The 23,549-nt window shown below is 45.8% G+C and overlaps 1 protein-coding gene and 2 long non-coding RNA genes across 12 annotated transcripts in view; 1 reads left to right on the forward strand and 2 right to left on the reverse strand.

Annotated features, from left to right (window-relative positions):
- The window catches only part of Atxn1 (ataxin 1), a 380,257-nt gene extending 370,687 nt beyond the window's left edge, over positions 1-9,570 (reverse strand). For 5 of the 7 annotated variants that reach the window (XM_050144026.1, XM_050144029.1, XM_050144031.1 and 2 more), the window contains exons 1-2: positions 9,388-9,570; positions 1,166-1,296 (exon numbers count right to left, since the gene is read on the reverse strand). The gene's annotated coding sequence lies outside the window, so the exon portion shown is untranslated. Of the gene's footprint in view, positions 1-1,165; positions 1,297-8,158; positions 9,343-9,387 lie in introns of those variants that run through there. The other 2 variants (XM_050144030.1, XM_050144032.1) reach the window with 2 other exon arrangements.
- Positions 9,571-9,628: 58 nt separating this feature from the next.
- LOC126502775 (uncharacterized) lies at positions 9,629-22,775 on the forward strand. Of its 4 annotated transcripts, none has more exons than XR_007592050.1 (5): positions 9,791-9,936; positions 10,389-10,497; positions 11,259-11,392; positions 12,068-14,127; positions 21,248-22,775. It is a non-coding gene; the product is annotated as an uncharacterized lncRNA (long non-coding RNA). The 4 variants fall into 4 exon arrangements; XR_007592052.1 differs by having other exon boundaries at positions 12,486-14,127; XR_007592051.1 differs by lacking the exon at positions 12,068-14,127 and having other exon boundaries at positions 9,629-9,936.
- Positions 11,320-23,549, reverse strand: part of LOC126502776 (uncharacterized) — a 51,625-nt gene continuing 39,395 nt past the window's right edge. The window contains exons 3-5 of the long non-coding RNA XR_007592053.1: positions 16,745-17,048; positions 14,958-15,071; positions 11,320-11,454 (exon numbers count right to left, since the gene is read on the reverse strand). This is a non-coding gene — a long non-coding RNA (uncharacterized lncRNA). The remainder of the gene's footprint in view (positions 11,455-14,957; positions 15,072-16,744; positions 17,049-23,549) is intronic.

Below are 23,549 nucleotides of genomic sequence, written 5' to 3' on the forward strand. Positions count from 1 at the left end.
CTTGGGAGTTTGATTTTTGTTTTGCTTTTTGAGAGGGGTCTCGGGCTGTATCCCAAGCTATTCTCAAGCTCACTGCATAGCTGCTGCTAGCCTCCGACTCTGGCCCATCCTCCTTCTGCCTCAGCTCTTCTTATCAAGTGCTGTGATCACAGACATGAGCCACCATGCCCGGCTCCACTAGGCCACTTTGTAAATGAACACTTGGTAAAGCCAGTCTCTACCTCTTGCTGAATAGATTTTGATGTCCTCCATTTGGGGTGTGTGGTTTGGTAAAAGCGCCTTCTGCTTCTTACCAAGAAAGGAAACAGGAAAGTTCCAGAAACACTTCCTTCATTCCAGCAGACCAGCGGGGAACATTCTGATTCAGGAGGTCTAGGGTGGAGCCCCAAACTCTGTTTGAAACTCTCTGAGTGAGTCTCCTGCCCAGCCAGCCTTTGGAACTTCTGATGTTGCCTGGCTTCACGGCTTCAAGCAGAACTACTCTCAAGGCAGCTAGAAATCTATCTTTTATTTTCTCTTCCACAACCCCCTCCCTCGCCTGCTTGTGTACACTAGTGTCCCCAGCCCTTTCAGTCCCACGTCCTAGCTGAATTCCATTCTCTCTGGATTTCACAGAAGGGCACTGGCCTCCTGTCTGCTCTTTAACGGAGAACCCTGGGTCAACAGTCCTTGCTTACACGCTGTTTCGAGACTCTCTCAGCCAGAAAATTTTACTGTATGTGAGGAAATCAGGAAGTTGTAAAATCCAAACAGACACAAAGAGACTCAAGATTCAACAACTCCTGGCAGCCACCGACCCAACAAACAGTTTTCTGCTTCCTTGCAAATGTATCATACTACAGTTAGAACCTAAAACGGGAGAACCAGTCTCAGGGGAGACGGCAGCTTAGTGTTCTTAACTGACTTAAGGAAAGGTGACACGGAAAATGAACAGGCACAAGCCCCAGGCAGCAGGCATCGATCAAGACAAATTCAATGCAGATTTCTTCGTGAACCAAATAGACCACAACCATAGATGCTTTTATCCAGTTTTTATACACACATACACACTGGGCAATTTTCCATACACTAAAGTTATGAAGAAAATTCTATTTCACAGTTTACAGAGTACACAGCTGATGAGCAACCATCCCAAGTCAGATAGAAAACATGGTAAACCTCTCACCTGGCACGGGAGGCATTCCCTGCAGAAGGAGGTGGCGTAGGAGGATGAAGAGACTCTTGGCCAAGGATGGCAGACAGGTCTGCAGCTTGAACGGTCTGCCCTGATGACTTGTTTTGGGGCGCACGATGCTTCTACAGTGGTCCAGGAAGTGCAGGAGAAGAAATCCAAGGTGAAAGGCCAAGAACAAACAGAGAAACAAAAAAAAAAAAAAAGAATAAACTGCTTTTAAAAAAAAAAGTCTACCTTAAGACGTAGGCATTGAAACACAAGTCTTAAGAAGAAAATTTTGAATTTTGTTCTAAAGGAGTTACATAGATAGCAGCCAGCTTAAGACAGGTCTGGTTTTATTCCACAGGGCTCAGGGGATCCAACATATGAAATCTAGGCCACCTCTTGAGCCAAATGAAAACCTTGGTTCCGCGTTTACGGCAGCCACTGTCATTTTCCTCAAACAGCCAACACACAAGCCATGCCAGTCATCCCAAATAGCATCACGTAGAAAAGGACTTGGATGACATAGTAATTGGGCTAAAAGCCTAATTCGAATTGAGGATATATTAACCTATCCACATGTAACTTGAAAGACAATCATGACAGATATCACTATTAACACACTAGCCCAAAGGTAAGGGGGGAATCAAATGCAGAGGGAAATAAGGATGCATTTTGAGGAAAAATCTCATGTAGCTCAGGCTGATCCCAAACTTGCTATGTAGCTCAGGATGACCCAGAACTTCAGATCACAAGTGCTGGGAATACAGCCATGTGCCACCATGCCCAGTTTATGCAATGCGAGGGCATCCAACTTACAGCTTTGTGCATGGCAGACAGGCACCTTTGCCAACTGGGGTACTTGCCCAGCCCTAAATTTTAAATCGTTTCATTGTTGAACGGATACTGTCGTCACTTTCATTTTGCCCCAAGAGTCAAGCAAGGTTACCCACTATATGAGGAATTCGTGAATGGATAAATGAAAGAAGAAATGAATGAATCTTTGTGGATTTTGGTGCTCCTGAGATAATTTTGTGAATTAAAGATGTCTGCACAGACACAGAAGTAGACAGCTTGAATGGCTAGCAGACTTTTTAGCCTTAGCCATTAAAATCATATACTGAAGTGCTGGGGATAAACAATTAGCCAGATTAAACCAAAAATACCAGCCATGCTGGTGGGATAAAAAAAAAATCCCCTCAACTAAGTGAATGCTGAACTGGTTTTCAGTCAGATCGATGGAGCCGAGCTGCATGTGTTTAGGCTGATTTTAAATTTAGTCTGGATTTCCTACGCTCACGCCAGGTAACAGTAGGAAGGAGAAGGCCCAGAATTATATTGGGTGTCAGAAAGAAACTATTCTGGAACTATGAATATGATCTCCAATGTGGGTACTCTGTAAACAGGTGAAGAAGCCAAATTCTCCCCGGGTCCACGGCAGCTCATCTCGGGAGTCATAATTATTTTCAACCATACACACTCGCTATTTTTAAGAGCACAGCCCAGCTGGAAAGGGAAATAACTCCCATTTCTTTCCAGCACTTTGCAAAGTAATGAATAGTAGCCAAAGCTTTCTTCCTTCTAACGAATCCATTCACCACCAATTTATCTAAGCATCTATTAGGAGCCAGGGGCTGCTCTGCAAAAGGACTTTTTAACAGTCTTCAGTTTCCCAGTGTGCAGTCTGTATACGGAGAGAAAAGTTCAAGTGGGCTATAATGTCCTTACAGAAAGAAAATAAGACACCATCTTTCCATGGAGAAGGCTGCTGGGTTACAGGCGGTGACCAAGTTCAACAGGAGTTCACCAAATTCTATTTCATCTTAGCACAGCATTTATCTTAAGGGCAAGGGAAGTCTTGATTTTTATCTGGTACCATTTCAGAGGACGCTCAAAATACTTCATAATCACTTTCCCAGAAGCTGCAGGGACCGGGGACTTGGGCTTGCTTGTATGTGGATTTGTGTGCACACGGGGCCCTGTTTACACATCGCCCGGCAGATAAGACTTGCTAGAGTCCAAATTACATTCTGCTGAAGTGCACAGAACAGTCAAATGTGATGTAAATGCTGTCAAATATTAATTTACTCTAGCATCGGCATGCTTCCTTCTTTCGAAAAGCATTTGTCCGGCCACCCTTGCCAGAGTAAGAGAGAGTTATTTACTTGCGTATCCCATCACAGGAAAGAAACACAAGAATCAAGTCAAGGCCACGTGAACTCTCTGAAAGGACACACAATAAGCAAGACAGTAAATGATGGCACATTACAGACAATGACACACACTAAAATTGGAATCTTTAATATTTTAAGAGCACATATCAGAGAAACACAGTACTACAAATGGTGGAGGATTACCAAGCCAGACGGCCCAAATATCTAAACATGTGATGGTATGCAAACACCAGGAGGTAACACTGAGTCAGGACCAGGGCCAAGGGCACAAAAAGAGAAAGTTTGCCCTCCACTCCTTCTCTTTCTGCAAGAAGCACGCGTGCTTACAGGTCGGCAGCTGTAATCACTACTAAAAATACCTGATAAATACATTGTTCTAAATCTGTCCCCTTAAGGCACTTTGGTAGAAGCAGGATGAGTCTTTGTGATACCAAATGATGCCCTGCAGTCAGGGGAACACCTACCCTCTAAGCCCGACATCTTATTACACCATGAGTTTTCTAAAAAGGAATTTTCAAGTAGAATACATTTTTTTTGTTGTTTACAGGATGGCAATTATCATTGCATTTTCATTATCCCACAAATGGTGTGCATTAAGAGTTATAGGAAAATCAATGAAACACGTCTGCTAACATCAAACATGCCAAACAAAGGGGGCGCGTGAGTGGCCTTGTTTGTGTATAATAGCTCAAAACATGTTTTAGTTCATGCATGATAGTAGTAACAGGTAGCATAAGCATTTCTAGTCAATTATCCTAAAGGGTTCAGGTTTATAAGGATTATAAAATATGCCATTGCACTGATTAAAGTCAAAAACACTTAAATAAAATTGGGCAAGGAAAATAAAAACACCATTTCCACAAATAAAGATAAATTACCACACGGCATTCCTTTTCTTTCATTATTTTAAGTATTTATTTTTTTTAAAAAAAAAAAGCCTCAATCCAATTATAACTCTTTCAGCCAATAGTTTTTCAATTATGTAAAGCTAGCATCCTATATATGCATCATCATGGTACTGCTCACAGAAAATTGGAATGAGTAAATTTATTTTACTAAACCAAATTAAATGCAACTAAAATAGTATTACTGATGACTCAGATCTTCAAATCTTAAACAACCAGCAAAAGTAAAACTGTGTGTTAGCCCTTGGGCAGAAACTGTGGCCTCCACTGCTATTCCCACAATTTGTTGTTTTTAACAAACACTTAGCAAAATCAGAAGGGCTGCCTCTGTTCTCAGGTTGGAAGTATGGCCAACAGGATCAAAATCTGTTCTTTGAAGCAATTAAATTGTACAAACCTAACTCTCTCTAAACCAGACTTGCCTGCTACTCTGAAAATGCAGAGCCTGGATGTCAGGGACCCCCATCTCCCTAAAAAAATAGCGACAGACTGTCTCTGGAGAAGGCTCTTTTCAAATGCAAGGATTTAAGCTTTTCTGAGTCTAAATGATGTGTTGCCTTCAGACCACTAGAGTTCAAAGAAATCAACATTCGCTCCGACATTCAAGTGCTTACAGGAGCTTGGGCTTTTAGTAAAGTATATTTATTGACTGTCTCCTAATAGGAAGCACAGCGAACTGCTACAGCCTATTAGTCAGTAGAAGCTGCCAGGTCAAGGTATGTGCTGGAGCAAAATGCTCTTGACATTTCAGGATGGGTGAGAAAACAAGGTCACCTTATTCAAAAGGAATGTGAACCCTTGAACTCTCTAATGACACCGGGAGCCTAGGAGTGTTGACTAACGTTTTAGCAATCTCTTCACTCTGGAGGTTCCTGGGACTCAGGGCAGTGGAAACTTTTGACCATCTCCAGCTATTTGATATGTAATCTGATGGCTCAAGAGTTTTTCTTTAACCTCTCGCTCAAAGCCACCTGAGAGGCCTGAAGTCTCTCCATGCTATTTCTAAGAAAATACCACGGCTGGCCAAACCCTCTTCCGACGAAACCGGGCGGGGAGAGGGTGATGCCTTCTCCAGCTCTCAATTAAGTACAATAATACACTTCTCATATTTATTTTAGCAAGGGTTTATTTGTACACTGAAAAATACATGCGCACATTTAATTGCAAATCAAGCCCTTCTCTGTCTGTTGCAAAATCGAAGCAAGAACCTCCAAGGATTGTGTAAAACTTAAAATGTCTGTCTTTGGTTTTAGATCCTGTCTTCACATGAATTCACCTCTCAGAAATAATAGCTCATTTTAACCACAGTGATGCTTCACCGGACCAGGCCACAATAATGTAGCAACCACATAAACTCTGTAACCAGGGGAAACTCATAAACCCCCTGTGAGGAGAAGTGAGTAACTTTCCTAGTTTTGGCCCTGGAGAGGTGGGAGACTGTGTGTGAGTGTGAGTGTGTGTGTGTGTGTGTGTGTGTGTGTGTGTGTGCTGGGGGGATTCTCTCTGTGTGTTTTTCTTCCTTCTATTTTAACTGATTTGGCTACTTGGCCTTGAAACTATAAACTGACTGGCAGGGTCACAACTAAATTATGACACACTCAGAGTTACTAAAACATTCCCCTTCACCTGGGCTGTCTGAACAGTGCCAGGCTCCAGCAGCTAAAGCTACTTTTCTGTTGTCTTTTCTGTCATAATATAATTTTTCTGGCCTTAGCAGGCTTAAGGTGGTACCAGAATGCAAACGCTGGCCTGCAGCTCTCTAGATGGTCACTAAATTATACCCTAAAGTACCATATACACTGTTTACTGGGCAAAGCTCCATGTGTGATACGGGCTTGTAGCATCTCTCCCTCAGCTGCAAAAAAAATATCTTTTTACTGAAGATCATCCAAGATCAAGAGCAACAGATCCAAATTAAGAAAGATAGCATTCAGAATGCCTGCCTACTGTCAGCATCCCTTTTAATATTATGGTTTGTGAAGTTTTAAAATGCGGCAGTGGGGAGTATACTTTCCAAAGAAGCCATCTCCTCTCAGTGAACTACCTAGAAAGCCAGCCAGCACCGCCAGCAATTTCATTTCTCAAGCAAGGCTGTGCTCGCCTCTCACACTTGAAAGGGTTAAGTGCTGGCAAGGCCAAAGGCTCCAGACTGCAGAAGAAATGTCACTTCAGTCAGCTTTGAAAGGTTCCTAGCAAGTATCAAATACTTGTTGATCTGCTCACAATAAACACCAGCAGGATTGTCAGCTCCTTTTCACTGTCTGGGGAGGTGCATCTACACACTGCACCCAGTAGGAGCAGCATGTTGGTTTGCTTTAGAAAAGCCGAGTAGCTAGAATCTGCCTCATTCAGTGTCTCCGGTTCAGATGACTGAAAGGAGATGCAATTGAAATGGCGAAGCCTCTCCTCTCTGGTTCGGGCAGCTCAAATACTGGGCATAAAACACTTGGAGCAGTTCAGGCAAACCCACCTGAATGGACCAAGCAGCACTGTCTGTTGCCATGGCAGCCTGATCTAATTACATGAGTGATCAGGGGCAGAGTAAGTGCACAGAAAACTAACACCACCGACAGTATCTGTGTGATGCGAGAGGCAGACAGGCTTTTCAGCCTCGGCTTTATGTGGAAGGTGGCATTCAAGCCCATTTATTTGCAAAGCTGCTAAAATATTGACTGGTGCACGGCCAGTTAGAGGACAATCAGAGGAGATGAAATGCCACAGCTAAACTGCTCTGGTGCAATCCCTTTTCAAGAGTTTGTGCGCATGTTTTTCTTCTCTTTGGAGGCTACCTCTAGCTTCCGCTGGCATAAACTTCATTCAAAAATAAAATAAAAATAAACCCTGGGCTATCAAACTGTCTCAGCTACCCACCCATCATCAAGAAACCAGAGGGTGGGCTTAACTAGGGCTTCTAGGAACTGCAGGGCTCTTCAAAAAGCCAAACAGAAATAGCTTAGCGAACAATATTGAAAAAAGTAAGCAGCTGCGCTGAAAATAACCAGCATGTAACTACCTTGTTGTGTACAATCTAGAGCAATGATGTTTAAATATTAAGAAGAGCTTGCATTATAAAACAGAAATGTCATTGAGATGAGACTACTAGATTGCTACAGGAAAACACTGCACACACACACACACACACACACACACACACACACATTCCCCTGCATGCTGGGCAGGAGGTGAGGTGAGAACTCGACTCTAAGGCATTACTTTTTATTCTGTAGGTGGTGTGGGGTCTTCTAATTTTACCAATTGTAGTCTGTGGCTCTCTCTGAGAAGCTAAGAAACCTCTCCGGGGACAGAACCAGTTTGGAGGAGTTCCTACTGCACAGCATACGGTAAACAAAAATAGCTTGCCTTTCTTGTTAGCCACACAGCGCATTATATAACCAGCTTCCGACTGGCTTTTTTTTTCCACCCTTACTACTCTTCAGCAATTTCCCAACCTTCCCAAGTATTTATATTACCCTCTTATCTGTAGGATTATACGGAAAGAAAGCAAAACAAACCAGGACAGCCACGGGATCGAACTGAACTCCGCCGTCTTAAAACCCTATTTTTTTTTTTCTGGCGGAGTCTAGATCACCATTCTACTTCCACCCCCCACCCCTCCAACTAAGGTCTTTGCTCAATCTCCCTAGAAAACCTGAATTGTTTCACCCCTTCCAGTCAGCTCTCTGCGTGGTCTGAAATAAAATGAAAGCGCACAAGCCACAGAGTTGAAGGAGGTGGCTAAGGAGAGGTCAAAGCGATGTAGAGTCCGTCAAGGGACCACCGCGGGGACCCCGTCACCATCGCGATGGCCCTGGCCCCCGCCCGACGCGCGAACACACACACACACACACACACACACACACACACACACGCAAGCACCTACACATTCATTTGCACTCACTCCCTCCTCTTCGACCCCGCCTCACCTCTCGCTCCGCCCGTCCGGCCCCTTCCCTGCCCCCTGCGGGACCGGCCTGTGCGCTCCGCTGTAACCACGTAGGAGGCAGCGGCGGCGGCAGCCCCAGCAGTGGCGGCGTCTCGGGCCCCGAGTGAACGAGCCGCGGGGCTCCGGGGCGCATCCCAATCCCCGCAGCGCCTCCTCCGCCGCCGCCTCCTCCTTCCCCTCCTCCCATCTTCATTCACCCTCCCTGCGGCCGCGCAGCCGAGCAGTCCCGGCGCAGGGCAGAGCCCGCAGCTCCTCCGCTGCTGCCTCGGGCGCCGGCAGGGACGCCGGGCCGGGCTGGGGCGCTCGCGGGCTCCCGGCTCGGGCAGCAGCGGCGGTGGCGGCTGCTCTGGATCAGGAAGCGACCGCACCAACAGGGCGGCGGTGGCGGCTGCAGCCAGGGCCCTTCCCCGCCGCCACTCCCGCTGCGCTCCGAAAGCCTGCGCGCCCCTGCCCCCTGCGCCGCCACCTCTCTGCTCCCCTAGGCCGTGCGCAAAGTCCCCGGCCCCGAGAGGCTGGCCTAGGCGGGGAGACCCCCGTCTTGGAGTGGCCTCTCTCAAGCTAGGCGACCCCTAGGCGGGGAAGCCTAGCCCTCCCTCGAGCCCCAGCGGCGCTCACCACCCCCTGCCGGGAGGGAGAATTTGCGAGAGCGAAGAGGGCAACGCGACCCTCAACCGCTGCCGCCTCCCTCTGCGCCACCAGGAGGGAGGAGGACAGGGCTCTCTACGCTCGCCGCCGCCGGGCCAGCAGCAGCCTGAGCGGGGCGCCGCGGCTCTCCCCACCCGCGCCCCTCGCCCTGGCGCGCCCCCTCTCCTTGGGGCCGCCCACCCGGCCCCTGGCTTCTCCCCTTGCCCGCCGCTCCTGCGCCCACAGTGGGGTCCCCAGCCGGAAGGCTGGAACCCGGCACGGGTGTATGTACACACAAACACACTCACACACGCGCGCGCACGTTCACATACACACACACACACACACACACACACACACACACACACCAGGACGCGTCGGTTCCCTTCGCTCCTCTTCCAGCTGTTTTCCTTGCAGCCCATTGAGACTGGGGGAGGGGGTGTATGCTGGATGTTCTTTGGCCCCTCTCTGGAGAGAGCGGATTGGGGTGAGGGAGGGGGTGATTTTAATCTAAATCGGGGGGGGAGGAGGATGGGGGAGGGGGGGAGAGAAAGAATCAGAGGAGGAAAAAAAATAGCCACTTACTGTAAAGTGTAAATGGATCTGGGGTTGCGTGGGGAAGGGGGGACAGAGGGAGAGACACAGTGTCCTGCGGCTGCTGTAGCTCTAGCTGCGGCTCCACAGGGCTTGTTTTGGATCCCCCTGCAGTGAAACAGGTCCTGTACGGCTCCGCCACTGTAGTAGAAATGATGTCTGCGGTATACTCTGCTTTCTCCTCCTCCTCCCCCTCCCCTCCCTCCTCCCTCCGCCCGCCCTCCCTCCCTCGCGCTCTCTCTCGCGCTCGCTCGCTCGCTCCAGTATGTAAATGTGTAATAGAAGCCAAATATGGAGCAGTTGGCTGCCGCCGCCACAGCTCAAGGATCCGACTTCATGGGGAGGGGGGGGGCACCCTCTGGCAGGCGGCCCGGCGAGCCGCACAGAGCACGGCGAGCGCACGGCGCGGCTGCCGGCCCGCGCCCTTAACCCTTGTATGCACCCGGCCGGAGCAGCGGTCCCTCCAGCGGAGGCCCGGTGCCTCTTCCTAACTGCGGCTCCTGATCCCGGACGTCGGCCTGAGGGGACTGTGCCTTCCAGGTTTGAGAAAGGGGCGGGGAAGTTGGGGCGATGAGGTCATTGGAGTGGTGACCGATCGGTGCTCTCGCGCCTCCTCGGCTCCTTGCAACCTAGTTGGAGGGGCCAAGGCGAGTGCAGTGTGCAACTCCGGTAACCTGGAGTACTCACCGCAACGGGTGTCAGGCTTCGGCTCCCACCTGGTAAAATAACCAAAGATGCGGGGAACTCGGCTGATTCTAATCCTGAAGTGACCTTGGTGCCCCCAACCCCCAACCTCGGTGCGCGTCTAAGAGGACTCACAGTATCCACGCTGTTAACCCTCCTGCCCGTGAGCCCTGAGCAACCCGACTCCGGGCCCGCGCCTTGGCTTGCAACTCGGGAAAGTTCTCAGGCTTCCTCAGTTTGCACTGGCGCCTTCACCTTTCCTGCCCGGACAAGCTGGCGACCTCCCGGCCTCTTTTCTAATTCTGCAGGTCTAGAAATCTGCAGCAGGAATGGGGACGTCTCGGGTCTATCCCTGGTAGCCGACCTGCTCACTCCTCTCGCAGCTAACGGGGGATCATTCATTTCATCGGAAGTGAGGTAACTGGTGCATCGAGCTTTCTATGGCCATTCTCGGGAGTCCACGGCGAAGGAACTTCCCCTGGTCCCGCTGGCTAAACGCAGACATGGAGTCCTCACCCCCCTCCCCACTCCGCTACACCGCTGCCAGGTGTGAGCTCGGTGGGAAGGAATCTTCCCCGAGGAGTGCACCTTGCCAACAGGTGTGGCACCCAGTGGAAGAGCGGGCACAACCCTACAAGGGTCGCTCAGTGCCGTGTTCTCTTTGCTGCAGATAATTCTAGAAGACCAGTAGGTGTCAGGCCAGCATCTGACCTCTTTCAGGTGCTTAGAACTCAGAGTCTAGAAACTCGATCCCTTGGTCTTGTAGGAAGCCTCTATTATTGACTAAGAGCGGGATTTGAGAGACCTTTTGGCTCCGTTTACTTAGGACCTAACAGTCAGTGTCTGAAGCAGCGTACACAATCACCAAGAGAAACCTGTGAGCTTTCTAAACTACTGTATTGTGGAGTCAGCACTTCAGATTAAAATTTTTAAAAAGTCATGGGGGGGGGCTACATATCTATTCTCAGGTTTGAAATACCGTGCACACGTCCGCAGCTACTTAAATAGAACTACGACTGTTCCCTCCCACCCCGCTCCGTAACTTGTGTTGCTGCTCACTTAAAGATTGTTAGACTTCATACGCTAAAGTGACATCGTCGGTCTCATTACAGCCTCTAGTGGACGGTTAACAGGAGTTGCCTGTCAAGGCTCTGACTAGTTTTGTTTTCCCTCCTGAGCTTTTTCCAGGTGAAGGTTAATAGTTCAGAGCTTAATCGGGTGCTTTCTTTCGGTGCTCTTGGGAAAGCTGTCTTTGAACAGGATCGGAAGCTTGCCGGCTTCGTGTGGAACGGGCGGAAGCTTTGCACTACAGGTATTGTTGCTGCTGGCCCGTGAATCGACAAAGCTTCTGCTCTTCGCTTCAGTTGCAGACAGCTTTCATAAAAAAAAAAAAAAAAAAAAGAAATCCATCTAAAATATTTTTATAACAGAAAATATTGGTTGCCATGTTTCTGGCGTAACTGAGATGTTTTCATTCCAGCTCATAATCTGCAAACTGTCCAATCCACCTCCACTCTATTTTTAGACATCTTACATTTAGAGAATTTTCAAGGGAAAAACTAATATTGTAATTATTACGTTGGTGCAAGCAGTTAATTTGCATTATTTTAACAACCTTAAACATATTAAAACACATAATTCATATTAGACTTAGTCAATTAATTTAAATGTTCCCCGAAGAAAGCTAAATATGTGCATTACCCACACAGTAAAAATAATTAATAAGAAATGTGCTGTTTACTCTCCTAGCCGTCACGATTAAAGCCATAAACTGTAACACGTCACACTGTCTCCTCCTTTCCTCTCTCTCTCTCTCTCTCTGTCTCTCTCTCTGTCTCTCTCTCTCTCTCTCTCTCTCTCTCTCTCTCTCTCTCACACACACACACACACACACACCCTCCAGCTATTGCTTGCTGCGAGGTCCAACACAAACATAATACCCACGATGCAGCTTCATAACTTGAGTGCTGATACATTTTCTTTCCAGATGACAGAGCATCAAATGCACCCTCAGAAGTAACAGGACAGGTTCTTTAAAAGCAAAAGATCTCAGGCAAATGAAAACTCGGTGGTAACAGAGCAGTTTCCAAGGCGGCAGACTACGGCTGTATAGCACCGTTCCCCTGAACCCAAATCTGATATTATATTTATACAAGACTCAGTCAAGCTTTGAAATGGAGTCAAATTGAGGAGGAAGGCCCGCTGAGCCTTACTCCTAATCTGTGTTATGAATGATTTAAACAACGTGAAAAGCTATGTTAGTACCCTTTATTTGTTTTTCTAAAGATTTTTTCAGTGTGTGTATGTGCGTGTGCGTGCATGCATGCGTGTGTCCTGAAACTTTCCAAGTACTCCTTTGAGACAGGGTCTTTACCTGAATCTGACGATCATCTCTTCTCAACTAGGCTAGAAGCCAGCAAACCTAGCCCTTGCCTCTTGCCTCTTCCCTCTCCACGCTGAGGTAAAGGCCTGTGGAATGCCAGACTCCTTTGAAGAGTGCTGGGGTCCACACTCAGGGCCACCCAGTCCTGCAGCAAGTGCTCTCAAGACCCAGGTCGTGTCTCCAGCCCACCTTGTATAGATTTTAATGTTTTTGTACCATCTACTTTTGAAAGTTTAAAATGGACTGGCTACTGTATATTAAGTCACAAGACTTTTGTATATTACATTTCTGCGTTTAAAATTGGAGTCCAAAATGTCACGGCTCCTACCATAGCACCACCGTCTGGAGGAGTTTAGACTTCAGAATCAAGGCTCCTACCCCACGATGTGCAGTCAGAGTCTGCCTTTGGACTAGCTGCCTGCCGAAGACTGGGCACATCCCAGCCTGAAGAACACTGATCTTCATGGGCTCTGTCTGGGCACATTTGGCCATGATTCAGAACTTAATTCACCAATGAATTACCTTTATGTTAATTATTTTACCCATGGGGGAAAAATAACACATTGCTCCTGGACCTCTGCATCCCCAAACTTAACCAGTTTATAGTAGAAAACAAAATATTTTTAAAAGCCACCTGGACTGAATACCTGTAGACTTACCCCTCATCATGCTCCACACAGAATACAGAATAACAAGTCTTTCCACCACACCAGGGTTCTATCAGTAATCTAGAGATTCCTTAGAACTTAAAGTTATACTGTAAATTTAAATTACTGATTATGTTAAAGCATTAAGAGGATGTTCATACACGGTATGTAAACATTATATAATACACTTGTACGATCTAAGATTTGGGTATTTAAGAGGAACCCTAAAGCTAGCCTTCCCGTTTGAGGGGTGACTATATATGTGGGAAGGAAATGGCACTCCTCCAAGAGCCCCAGTTCATCAGTGAAAGAAACTGGCTTGCAATGAGTGTGCTGGGGTCTTCACTAGGGAAGTGTTCTCTGAGGCAGTAGAGGGAGCACAAGAGTGCTTAGGACAGCCACTGTACACAGGGCGCTCCAAAGCATGACAGATTTTTAAACTGTAGTATATGTTTGCATTGGAAGTAGCCTGTTACGCCATTCCAAACAAAACAAAACGAAAAAGCTAACAAACACACACTGCCTACCCGATTACAGCAACTAAATAATTGAACAGATTGCAAATTACATAAAATAAAAGATACAAGATATACTCGTTTCAAGTTCTAGGCTTGCATTCTTCCAGTGGACTTCAAGAATCCTGCTTAGGAAAGGTACCTTATTGCCAAGAATGCACAAAGCCCCGGTTTGATGCCCAGCACCACAATGGGTGTGGCTGGCACACACCTGTACTTTCCGCAGGAGACTGGGAAATTCCAAATCATTGTCCCTCAACTGCAGAGCAAGTTCAAGGACAGTCTAGGATAGGTGGGCTGTCGTCTTAGGGGGAAAAAAGGCAAAAAGCCTTCCTGGTGGCATACCTCAAAGGTTAAAAGAACTTACCACCAAGCCCGAGGACCCAGGTTCAGTCCCTGAATCCACACGGTGGAAGGACAGACCAAGTCCTGCAAGTTTTCCTCTGACTTCCACGGCAGCACTTCGGTGTGAGTGACCCCCCCACACACATACACCCTCACAGTAAGTAAATGCACATGATAAAATTTAGTTAATAAAAGCAAAAGGTTCATTGGTTTTCTCTAGTCAAAAATAATGTTAATTTTTCAGAATAGACAACCCTGAGAGAAACTAAGATGCGTAACTAAGGAGGGAGTTAGTTCATCAATATTATACTCAAATCGATTTTGAGTTAAACGCATTGGCTAAAAAGTAGATGATTTTTGTAACACTTTCAAAAATGTCTCATTTTTGGACTGTTTCGGCTGCTTGCCATGATGACTATCAATTTGATTATATTTATATAGTTTTCCATGCTGTTCACATTTCTCCTACATCATACCCTTAAACACGTCCCTCAGGTGGGTAGGGCACATAAGAAAAGCCAAGATTGAATCAGGAAGCTACACAGTGAGATCTAGTTGACATTTAGTAAGTATCTATTTATTTATTGTAGGTGGATTTCATGATGTAGCTCAGGCTGGCCTAGAACTTCCAGTCCTCCTATCAGAACCACAGGAGGGCTGGGATGACAGCCTAGAACGTTCTCCAGCTGATAAGCGTGCATTGAGTAAGAGGATGAAGAATAGAGCACCAGGCCTGGAGCCTCGGACCTAGGGTCCAGCATTCGGGAAGTGGAGACAGAGAAAACTAGAGACCAAAGCCAACCTCGGCTACAGGATGAGTTGCATGGGACCTTATCATTAGAACCTGTGTCTGAATTCTCGAGCTGTTCTTTCTGTCCTTGTTCCTCAGCCACTACTTGTTTTGCATCTAGAACACAGTACATCAGGCCCCCCAAGAACACACACTGAGGAAAATGGACTAGACAACAAAGCGTTTACCAACCTTACCTTTCTAAGAATGTGTATCTTCAGCAGGGTGAGGAGGCTCACTGCTGGCCGGCCAGTGCCTCTCAGAAACACACAGGCAGCCCTGGAAGCACTGAGAATCCAAGACGGCACTCGCTGAAATGTTGGGGTGGGGGTAGGAGAACAGTTGTATAACTCTTGAGCAAGGTTAGGCTTACAAGCTCCTATTATTAGCCTTTCAACTTTGTAAACCAGACCGAATGTGAAGACGAAATAGGTCTTATCTAAGTGCACCTCCTATCAAAGATCATCGAAGTTGAAGTAGTAAACATTTATTTATTCTTATCTCTTTAGAATTGTTAAACGTCTTTCCTCCCATAGTAGAGAAATACTTGCCAAGTTTCTGCCTGGAACAATTTGTTATGGCTATGCAATAATCCTGGAAACTGAATTTTTAATGGAAATACTGAGGCCAGCTCTTTAACCATGCTCTTGCAAACAGGGGTTTATCCTATATGTCATCTTAAAAACAGAGCAAGCTGCGGTAGTTACAAAACAAATACACTTTGCTTAGATTGTACTCCTAAAGAAGCCTGTGGGGAAATAAACCAGAATAATGAAGCAAACTAGAAACAAAAGTGAAAGCTGCCCATTCAATGGACTCTGGGTTCTGTGGGCCACACCCTAGCTGAAGTGCGGAGGCTCTGCTTACAGACCTGAGTCCTGAGGCTGTGTGTAGCCTACAGACTTATAGACCTGAGTCCTGAGGCTGTGTGCAGCCTACAGACTTACAGACCTGAGTCCCGAGCCTGTGTACAGCCTACAGACTTACAGACCTGAGTCCCGAGGCTGTGTGCAGCCTACAGACTTACAGACCTGAGTCCCGAGGCTGTGTGCAGCCTACAGACTTACAGACCTGAGTCCTGAGGCTGGGTACAGCCTACAGACTCTTACAGACCTGAGTCCCCAGCCTGGGTACAGCCTACAGACTCTTACAGGCCTGCTTCAGAACCACGTCTTTGATCTCTTATAAACTACAGCAGCGCAGGCTTCTTGATCATGAAATGACATCACTAATATTCAAGAGTGGAATGAGGACTTGGAGTATATCAGCAAGACCCTGGGTTCTATTCCCCAGAGCCACAGAAAAAGGGTTGGCTAAAAGCCCTTGCACTATAGTATCTGCTGCCAGTTTATGATTCAAGAGTACACATATCTAAACTAAACAAAATAGCAATTTTAAAAACAACCTCACAAATATTTTAATATAGAGCCTCGCTCTCCAGTACAGTCTTTGAGCTCTTGAAACTTGGCTAGTTTAAATTGAAATGTACTATAAGCATGAAATATGCTTCAAAATGTAAAGACTTACTTAGATATCTGTGTATATGAAGGATACAAATATGTATATACATATACTCAGTACCTCAATTTTTTTTTTTTTTTGGTTTTTCGAGACAGGGTTTCTCTGTAGTTTTTGAGCCTGTCCTGGAACTAGCTCTTGTAGACCAGGCTGGCCTCGAACTCACAGAGATCCTCCTGCCTCTGCCTCCCGAGTGCTGGGATTAAAGGCGTGTGCCACCACCACCCGGCTCCTCAATAATTTCTTATTGATTAAATGTTGAACTAAAAATATGTACATTCACCATTCACTGGGATAAATGAAACATATTGGTAACACATATAAAAGCATAAATATATACATATATGAAATAAATATATACACGCGCTTGTATGCAGAGATGTATACACATGAATATACAAGCGATTATATACACTACACATTTATATTTATATTTAAGTATATATCTTTTTCTTTGTTTGCTTACTGGGTAAAGTGATTGAGCCCAGAGCTTCATCATGTCAGGCAAGTCCTCAACTCCTTCAGCCCCATAATTCAACATTTTCCACAGTCAGCTATCAAGCAATCAAGTGATGAGATTGGCAAAACAGGATTAGCCTCAAAGAGCTGGACACCTCTGGATCCTGGATGGCTTCTTGCAAGCATGCAACAGATATTAGCTGATGCTTGCCCTTCTTCATCTGAATATCCTCTTTCTCCATGTGACACGGACTGTCCTCTGAGAGTCATCTGTCTGAACGCATTGTCCCATTGGTAGATACGCTGCAGGCCTGTGAAGCAAAAGCTATTAGGCTCATCTGTGACGGAGTCTTCCTGGAGGGTGCTCAGACTCTCGTCACTTGAATTGCTGACAAGCCGACACGTGTGCTAGAAAGCAGTAATGTTCTAGCATTGTAGCTGGTTTGGGAGGTTTCTGTTTGTGGCTAAATAGATGGCTTTGGGTATTAATAATGGAAAGTATATTTTGGGGGGCTTGGGATATGACTTAGTCAGTGCATCCTTGCTTCAAAGTGTGAGAACTGGAGTTGTGATCCTCCTCAGCACCCAGGTAACAAGTTGGGTGTGCTGGCACACCAGTAAACCCAGCGCTGGGGAAGTGGAGACAGGAGGATCCCTGGGATTAGCTGGCTAGCCAGTCTAGCTGGAAACATGAACTCCAGGTTCAGTTAAAAGCCCCTGTCTCAAAAATAAGGCTCAGAAGGACGGAATTTCTGGTACCTACCTAGTGGAAAGGAAGAACCACTAGCTGATTTCTTTGCCCACGTATGCACTTACAGTGCTACACTGAAACACATACACACATACACACACACACATACACACACACACACACACCAATAAAAAATGTAGTATGATGAAGGAAGGGAAAGAAAACACTGGACACTGATCTGGCATACAGACATACAGAGAGACATACTCACTCATACATACACATACATGCACACGCTTATGCACATGTGTGTGCACGCACACACACACACGGAAAGATACATAATATAATAAATAATGTTTAAAAATTAAGATGTCGAGTGACTATGGAAAATACCAAACCTTGACCTCTGACCTACACAAATGCACAGGTACGCATACACACATTCATACCCACACATGAAAATTATACATTTTGCTGTTTAACAAGAAAACATACCAAGGCTATTGAAAAGAAATCTGTATTTTAGTGTATAATAAATTCATCCCAATGGGATACTTCTAAGGGAAATGAGACACTTTTTGAAGAATTTTAACCATTATTAATTTGTCAGCAAGCCAGAGATCACTTGTCCTCGAGGCCACCCTGACCAAGGTTGAGTTTGAGGAAATGGGCCTGTTAAATATCATAGTTTGTTACTCCAATCATCTAATAAGCACAACTCTTTTTAAATGAGAAGAAGACAGGCAACATTTTAAGGCTGAGAGTATGTGAGTTAAACCTTGCTTGGTATTGGCTGGAAACTTTTGGGACTCTATTTTTAGTGTTTCATTAACAACTTGGCATTTTTTTTCCTCAAAAGAAATCCATTTTCTAAATTAAAATCCAAGCCAGAGGCACCGTCGTGTGAACGTAAGACAGTGGCACTTGATGGGTTGTACTTGTCAGACACAGGGTGCTTCCAGAGGGAGGCGTGGACCATAGCAGGCTGCAGAGATAAACATGGGATCCTTACGGGAGGTCCGGGAGACTTCTCTGTCCTTCTGGCTTTGTGACATGAGGAAACATGACTGCAAGCTCTCTCTTAGCTACTTTATTTTTCTTGAATAAATATTGGCCAGGACAAGCTGGTCTGAATAAGGGTCATAGTTTAAGAACATCCTTTTGTGAGGAATTTACCCAGCTTGCCCCCAAAGAGGAAGCAGCGCAGAAAAAAAAAATGCATTGGCAAGATTTCCTTTTTTTTTTTTTTAACATAAATAACTCGAGTTCATAGAAGAAACTGTCCAGTCAGGGTTTCAGAGGGGATTGGCGGGTGGTTTGAAGCCTCCACAAAGACCTGGAAGTGGGGCTGGGAGCTGGGGCAGGGAGTCCGGCGGTATCTAAGAGCCTCCTACTGGAGGTTCTCGTTTTGCTTTGCCCCTCCTGCCACAGATGCCTTCTGCCAGGGCGGGGATACTAGCACCCGACTAAAACTGTAAATTACAAACACTCTCCTTAACTACAGAATGAACATGCAGAATAGAAGACCCTGTCAGCCCGAGTGCCAGCCAATCAAAGAGAAGAAGACAAATTACTCACTCATCCCCCTGCAGCCAAAATCTCATTCTGCCAGCTACATGGCTGGGGGAGATCTTTGCTTTTTTTTTTTTTTTTTTTTTTTTTTTTTTTGTCAGATATGAAGAGAAATTAATACTTTGCAATTGCAATAAATACACAGGCATGGAACCCATTCTACTGCAATAGGCAACCTAGTTGTGAGATCTGCTTCTCATTCCGACCCCCTCTGCTTTAATGCTGGTGCTTAAATAGCAATAGTAAGAACATAGGATCCCAACACTCTCAGGACTAGCTTTTCCTGCAGTCAATTTTATAATTGCATGGCTCCACCCCCTCCTGCTCAGTACTTCCTTTCCCTCAATACCCTTTCTCCCCCACCCAACCATGAATCATCTTGCCTTTAAAGAGACTGCTATGACCCGGTGTGAACTTTGCTGGCATCCTGTATATCCCTGTGCCAAAAAACAGGGCAGTAGTTCTGGAACAGAAACCGGGTCAGACCCTGATTCAGGCTCTGGGGCGACAAGCTGGGGGTACTTCTTTGGGAAGAAGAATGGGGAGTTACTTTTCCTAGATCCTGGAGAGGATTCTGAATCTTGTATCTTGGTTCACAATCGGGTTCGTAAGAATCCAGTTTGGCCCTTTGTGAAGAATGAAATATATCAGAGGGGGGAAAAATGTTGGCTGATCTTTTTCTGCAGTCAGGGCAGAAGAATTTCTACCACATTCGGCTCTTTGATTTCTCCAGATCTTGCTGAGAGTGGGGTTTCCATATTTGTGCTTTGGCAAATGTGTCCGATAGCTGATTCCTCCTGATATGAGTTCCTAGTGTTATCATTTTCTTATGTGCGCATTCATTGAAACCAGAAACAGGTTTGACCTTCCTCCCTTCCCCCTGCAATAATGGAAGTGGAAGAAACCCAGGGCCCCATGATCTCTAGGCAGGTTAGGCAGGTGCTCAACCACTGGGCTACACCTCCAGGCTTGCCTCCTCCTCCTCCTCTTCTTCTTCTTCTTCTTCTTCTTCTTCTTCTTCTTCTTCTTCTTCTTCTTCTTATTCTTATTCTTATTCTTATTCTTATTCCTCCTCCTCCTCCTTTTCTTTCTCTTCTTCCTCTTCTTCTTCTTAATATTTGAATTTAATATTTGAATTTAATATTTTTAATATTTGAAAACAGCACATAAAATTGACAGTACAGGCCTTGAGATGTGACACCCTCCTAAAGGAGGTGTAAAGTGTGTCAGCAAATTAACTTCATACCTTGGCGAACACTTTTCTCTTTGTACATAAAGCCCCTGCCTACCTACTTTTCTTCCCCCTGCCCCCCTACCCTCAGCCCCACCTTCTGAGCCTAGAGACCTACTCCTCATCTTTCAAGATTTGGCTTAAGCATCAGCACATCAGCGAAGTCCTCCTTGATAATCACAAGAGTCTGTGGCTCTGCCCAGTGTGTGAGTCAGAGCAGTGCTATTTTCTAATTCTTTTTATTTATACAATATTTTTAAGCCAGTAACAGAAGATAAAAAAAAAAGAACTTTCAGGGCCACGAGCACAGATGGAGAGAGTATCCTGTTTGAGGAGGAGAGCCGCTCTTATCTGAAGGCTTCCTGTGGCACCCAAACACGTGTGGCCTTCGCTAGTTTCAGCTGTGAGCAAGTCTCCTTTCTTCAGTACTCTGGCTAAGGGACTCTGTCTCGCCAGGCACACCACCCCCGGCATTCCCCACCGCACTCTGTTGAGAGTCAAATTCAGTCCACTCAAAAGTACATTGAAATCCTAATCCCAGCAGCTATGTGACCAGATTTGGGAGTAGGATTTGCAGATTTGCTTAGTTAGGAGGTCTTCCTGGATGAGAGTGGACCCTAAATCCAGCAAGAATGTCACTTTCATAAGAACATGAAACATCAACTCAGAGGTAGCCCAGGACCCTGAGAAGATGGCGACAGAGAAGGAAAAGACACCACTACATGCCAAGAGTGTCGAGCCTTTCCAGCAAACATCAGGAGCTACAGGCAGAAGCAAGCATTCTTCCTCACAGCCTTCCCACTGAGGCTGACCCCAAGATGCTGATTCCAGACTTCTGACCTGCATAGCTAGGAGACCAAAGGTTTCTCATGCTTCAAGCAAACCTGTCTGGTCACTTGTTCCAATGGGCCTAGATAGAAAATCTATCCTTCTTCTGGACCTGAGATTCAAAGACTGTTGTTTTTTTTTTTTCTGGTTATTTACATATATATCCCCATCTCTTTTCTCTTTAGATATTTATTGATAAAACCTGTTTTGAGCATATATTTGATCTGGCATCCATGACAACATCAGAAAACAAAAAAGATGACATGGAACGGAAGAGTTACCCAGAGTCACGACCCTAGCCTCATCTTTCCAGAAGAGACGATTGTTGACACTGACCTGAGGCACAGGCTACCTGGTCTGCATGGACTGTTGAGCCCTTAGAGAACCAGGCCTAAGGCCAGGTCTAAGAACAAGGGCTTCCCCAGGGCTTCTCAGCTCCCTCTGTTGGGCACCAACGCACACAGCAGCTGTCCCCCCCTACAAGTGTCGTGGTAGCTGAAGATGCAGAGTAGCCAAACAATAAACTAATCAGACAGGTAACCAATCAACCTGAGGCAAGAAACAAACAAACAAATCTGCTCTTGATAGTGGATATCTATACCATCAGAGCGGAGAAATTTATACCACATCCCGACCTTGGATTTCTCTGGATTTGGGCAAGTGTTGAAGGTTTTTTGTCTTTCTTCCTAGGTTCTAGAGATTGAACCTAGGGCTTCATACATAAAAAAAAGGCAAGCGCTCTACTACTGAGCCGTATCTCCAGCATCGATTCCCATCTCTCAAGGAGCAGCTGCGTATGCCCTATCTCACCACCAAGCAGGAGATCTTACCGTCAGGCCCCTGATCCTGAGGAAGCTACTGTGTTGGAATAACTGTGACATGTTTGCCAACCTTCTCACATCTCGGGAAATGGCATCTATACCATCTATATTCAGTCTTCAGCCCCAAGGCCGTTGGCATTATCTATCTGCTCTCTCATTGGTACCTCACATCCAAGCTCTCCATTGGATGGAGCTGGCTGGACCTTCAAAATATGTCCAGACACTAGTCATTTCTCTCCACTGAGATTGCCACCATCAGAGCTAACCCACCATCAGGAATGTTGCAATAGCCGCCTCCAGTCTCTTTGATGTCTCTGCAACTTGGTTCATTCTTGGACTACATCTTGGTCTTCATCTTGGTCCACTGTGTGGAGCTGGTGAATCTGTGCTGCCTTTATAGGTGCTTCTTTATACTCAGAGGCAGGCCACAGCACTCCCATGTCTGCCAGACTCTCCATGATCTCAGCTCCTCTGATCTTCTCAGCCACCATCATTGCCCCAACACCTTTAGCCCTACGGCTCTATGATGAAGCCAGGCATACTCTGCCATGGGCCCAGGCTCTCTGCTCTGTTCCCGGTTCTGGAATGATTTGCCCTTAGACAGTCAAAGCTGCCATGGCTCCAAGTCTGCAGTCCCTTTTTGTCCCTGAGGAGCCACCATCAGTGTGGCGTGTTTAGACCACCACACACTAGTTGTAGCCTTTCCGCTTCCTTGAGTGCTTAGTACGTGAATGTGTTATCCAATGATACCAAATAAATATTTGCTACTTGTTTTTTTTTTTTTTTTTTTTTTTTTTTTTGTCAGGAAGGGATGGATTTCTGTCAGTATCACCTGGGATTGTTCTTGGCTAATGATAGATAGCCAATAAATATTCACTGATTCTTCAATGAATTCATGAATCAATAAGTAATATTTTCCAGAACCTACTATGGGCAGTCACCAGCCAATACCAAGGAATGAGTGCATCATTAGAAGCGGATCCAGGATTAGATCTGTAGCTCAGTGGTAGAGCTCTTGCCTGGCGTGTGAGATCCTGGACTTGATATCCAGTTCCACCCAAACAACAAAAACTAAACCAAAACAAACCTACTCTGCCCAGGCTGTTCGCTGACTCTTTGACTTGGTTCTATCAAGTAACATGGTGAGATGGAACCTAGGCTCAGAAACCAGTTTATAAAGACATTTTAGAAGAATCAAAATTCAAAGCCAGGATCTGGGCAGGGATTTAGTCTTTAATTTGGCATTGAAAAATCTGTCTTCTATTCCTGAACACCCAGGAAGCTAGGCATAAGGGTTACAATCGCCTGTAATGCCAACACTCAGAAAATGGAGGCGAGAGAATGAGGAATTCAAAGTCATTCTCGGCTACAAAGTAAGTCTGGGGCCATACCTGGATACATGAGACCTGTCTCAAAACAAAGCAAAGCAAAAGTCCAAGACAATATATAATTATAACTGTAAAAGTTTCTATTGATCAAGTTCTTGTGTGGTGACAGACTCCCTGCTGGGGGCTTTGCGGGTACCATTTCATTTAATCTCTCACAACCCAGTGAGGTGGAGGTCATAATCCTCATTTCCTAGAGTTTAAAAGATTGCTCAAGGCTCAATGTTTTTAGGGTAAAGTAGGTACCGTAAAAGCTTGAGAGTTTTAAATGCGCCATTACC

This window comes from Alexandromys fortis, unplaced genomic scaffold (assembly GCF_014885135.2).
Source record: "Alexandromys fortis isolate MF-2015 unplaced genomic scaffold, M_Fortis_MF-2015_v1.1 scaffold_1, whole genome shotgun sequence".
Classification (NCBI taxonomy): Eukaryota; Metazoa; Chordata; class Mammalia; order Rodentia; family Cricetidae; genus Alexandromys; species Alexandromys fortis.